General features: G+C 43.5%; 1 long non-coding RNA gene across 1 annotated transcript; it reads left to right on the top strand.

Annotated features, from left to right (window-relative positions):
• The first annotated feature begins 2,092 nt into the window (after positions 1 to 2,092).
• Positions 2,093 to 3,240, top strand: LOC128133952 (uncharacterized). The gene is made up of 3 exons (XR_008232272.1): positions 2,093 to 2,208; positions 2,743 to 2,809; positions 3,154 to 3,240. It is a non-coding gene; the product is annotated as an uncharacterized LOC128133952 (long non-coding RNA).
• Positions 3,241 to 3,933: the final 693 nt, after the last annotated feature.

Genomic DNA, 3,933 nt, shown 5'->3' with positions numbered 1-3,933 from the left:
TGATGTACCACCGGAGCATGTCTGTGAAGTTCTTCTTATCTAAATCAGAATCCGGCTTGCACTGATGAATGATATTAATGATATGTTCCAAGCAGTTGGTCGAGAATAAGTGCTTGTCAACAAGATCAAATAAAAACCTTTCACCTTTGGCTCTTGTTGAGCTACAACAGACTTCTTGATTGTCTTGAACATGCTCGGTATAATGGCCAAAAGAGTTTGCCTGAAAGTGAAGTACCACTGGAGCATGTTTGTGAAGTTCTTCTTATCTAAATCGGAATCCGGCTTGCACCGATGAATGATATTAATGATATGTTCCAAGCAGTTGGTCGAGAATAAGTGCTTGTCAACAAGAGCAAATAAGAACCTTTCACCTTTGGCTCTTGTAAACATAACTGTGAGGTGAGCAAAATCAATTTGACTAAGAGTCATTTTGTTGACATCTCCTAGCTTTGCAGTAGGCTTCATTGTTGGTTTCTTCCTCAAGACGTTTGCCACTTCCTGATCCATCTTCGCAAATTCGTGGATATAGGAAGCTAACACTCTTTTTAGATGGTCTAAGATTGGTTCATACTCCTTCACATTAATGAGCAAAATGCTGAAGAGCAGGATCCAATCATGAGGATTTAGGTTGGGAAGGTCTGCCAGGGAAATGATAGAAACCGAGTTATTCGAACCTCGATTTATCTTGAAAGAGACATTAACAAACTTCCCTGCAGGCGATGGTTTCAGCACCTTGACTGTAGTAATCTTCTTCGCACTCCAGGTCAGATACTGAGGCTGATTGAACTTGAGATAAAAATCAATGAGTTCACAGTCGACCAGAGGATAGGGTGAAGGGACTTCAACTGTCAGCTCAAAACAGTGGAAAACAAATGCCTTTCGAGTAATAGGCATGTCGAACTGTGAATCCCTTGTATTCTTACAATCAAAAGAGGATACAAGCTCTAGCCAGTAAGTGCTTGGAGACTCTATAGCTTCTTTCATCAGTGTTTCCCTAGTCCAAGGAGGGAACAACGTCTTCTTGCAACACAGTGCATCATCCTTTTCTTTCTTCATTCTTTCTCTGTCTTCGGCTTCCTTAGCGACACGAAGAGTTTCATCTAACTCGTTATCCCTTTTCTTGCGTTTGAGGGCATTAGTGATAGTCTCCTCTTCATCATCACTGCCATCAGCAGAAACACCTTTCTTCTTTTCTTTATCACCAGAACCAGAAGCTACATTATTCTTCGGTTCGCTTTTGATGATGACCTTCAGTTTAATAGGAGGAGGTTGTGGCTTATCTTCTCCCCCTTGTTGGGGAGGAACAATTCTCTCCGAAACACCCTTCATTTCTCTTAAGAGTTTGATTGAGGGAAGGAGTTTGGAGGTCGAATGATTTCTAATTGTAAGCATAAGAATGGGATCATGAGCCTGAAGGACATTATGCAACTGAGAAAGAACATCTCCAACACAACTGCGAAAAACAGCTCGTTCGGTTTTTAATAAGGAAATCTCTCTTTCTGCCTTGGCAAGTTCTGCTTTCTGAACTTCATTAATAGCAGTCTGTTGAGCAAGATCATCTCGGAGTTTCCTTTCCACCTGGAAATCAACATTAAGCTTTTCTAACCAAGAGTCAACAAATTCTAGAAAGGTTTTATAATATGTAAAAACATCAGAGCATAGAGTCTCGAACTTGGCTTGTTCCCCATGAAAAGACTGAGAAAGGGAATAAATTTATGCAGTCACCTTTGCAGCATTCGACTCAGCATGACCTTTGAGAGAGTCAAGAAAAACCTTGGAGTCTTGGATGAGTTCTTTAATATCAAATGTAACAGCCCGGAATCTCAGGTATTGTTAAATTATGTTTTTGGGGTAAGTTAAGAGGGGACTCGGCGAGTTGGAGCCAAGACTCGCTGAGTAGGCTCGCAGACTTGGTCGCGGGTTCGCAACTGGACTCGACGAGTCCGATATGGACTCGACGAGTCTACGCTGTTTAGCGAAAACCCTAACCGTTCAGGTTGGGTCGTATATAATGCACTTATAGGCCGTCATTTTCCGTCTTTAGTCGACTGAGAAGAACCCTAAACGGCTGTGGGCATCTAGAGCAAGGTTGAAGGATATTAGGGCTTTGAAGAAATTGTTGTGCAAGGAGGAGAAGAGTTTTGGGCTAAAGGAACAGCAAGGGATTCGAGTTCTGCGGTTTGGGGACACAGAGAGTGCATATTTCAGGTAATATTTCGGATTCCTTCTGTTATGTTGATGTGTGCATGGATTTAGGGTTTATGGAACCCATTTAGTGATTAGATGAATTAGTACCTTGTTATCCAACGACTATAACCCTGTATTAGGACCTTTAGAGGTCCAATAGGTCCCATGCTTGTGTATTTCGGGACGAAACTTATCTCAGGAAGCAGTTTGATCGACTGCATGGCATGGACTCGCCGAGTCCGATGAACAGACTCGGCGAGTAGCTTGGAGATTGACTGGAACTCGTCGAGCTGTTCTTCAGACTCGGCGAGTGGAGTCGGGGTGGCCCCGCGATTCTTCCAGGAGTAACTCGTCGGGTCAAGAAGGATACTCGACGAGTAGATAGGGACTCTCAGAGAGTTGGAGAATGTCTAGACTCGCCGAGTCGCCATGGCACTCGCCGAGTCCGGTCGAGTTGATTGTTGACCGTTGACCAGAGTTGACCTAAGTCTGACTTCTTAAGGATAGTCACACTTAGAAGATATAAGTGTTAATGAGAGATATGTGATGTTATAGGGAGGTTGTAGCTCGTCGGATTGTGCACGAGTGACTTCAGGATTTGCTAGCTTTCAGCATTTACGAGGTGAGTCTTCTCACTATACTGTACCCGGAAGGGTTTGACTGTGTGACCGGAAGGTCGGATATGATATGTGATATGTATGCTATATGTGGTAAGTTATTTGTTATATGTGTGTTATGTATGTCATGGGCCGGAAGGCGATTATATTATGGGCCGGAAGGCGATATGTTGTGTGATGGACCGGAAGGTCGGCGTGGGTAGGACCGGAAGGTTTACCCAGCAGGGACGGAAGTCCCCTGAGACACATGGACCGGAAGGTCAGGGCCTGGAAAGGCGTATGTGCGTAAGTTGTATATTGGGGAACTCACTAAGCATTTATGCTTACAGTTGTTATGTATGTGTTTCAGGTACTAGCGAGGACCGTGGGAAGGCGCCGGCATGATCGATACACACTGAAGAATGCTTTTATGATCTTGGGATTTTGACTATTTGTATTTGACAGAGTATTTAAACTATTTATGCCTTGTCTTGAATGAAAATACCTTATTTTTAAAATGAAAAATTTGTTTGAAAATTTGCGTTGTTACAATTGGTATCAGAGCCTTGGTTTGAGGGATTCGGGTGCACCTTCGGGAGTAACTGAACTCAAACCGAGGATTTGAGGAAAACTTCTTAAATAAAGGCATAAACTTTTGTAAATGGTTTTGTGGTAAGCAAGAAAGAAGCAGTGTGTACGATCAGTCAGCGCCCGAACGGTAAAGATCCCCAAAATACCTTACAATGTTATATGATATAAATTGTTATGCATGCTAGAATACTAGGTATCCATGATAGGACTAGAGTGGCCTGATTTGTGATGCCTTAGTCTAGGGAAGTTTGCCGATATGAGATGCTTTGCTAGTATGCGGGTAGATAGTGCATATCAGAAGTAGAGTACTAACTATCCGGGGTTTGGGGAGGAGGACTTGGGATGAATGCTGATGCGGTGTGGTCGGTAGTATTGGGCCCGTACTACCGAAGACACCGGGTCAGTGGGAGGCCCAAGTACGAATCCCTGGATATCGGAGACTGAGTAGGGTTGCGTTATCAAGTGCGATTACACTCGATGGAGTCTCTGATAGTTTTATGTTGTATTTCAGAGACATCATGGTTAGACCACGCCACAGAGCGAGTACGAGCGGTGTGAG

The sequence above is a fragment of the Lactuca sativa genome, chromosome 4, assembly GCF_002870075.4.
Source record: "Lactuca sativa cultivar Salinas chromosome 4, Lsat_Salinas_v11, whole genome shotgun sequence".
In the NCBI taxonomy this organism is placed as follows: domain Eukaryota; kingdom Viridiplantae; phylum Streptophyta; class Magnoliopsida; order Asterales; family Asteraceae; genus Lactuca; species Lactuca sativa.
The sequence above is the reverse complement of the archived record's forward strand: the minus strand, read 5'-3'. Positions and strand labels throughout refer to the sequence as shown.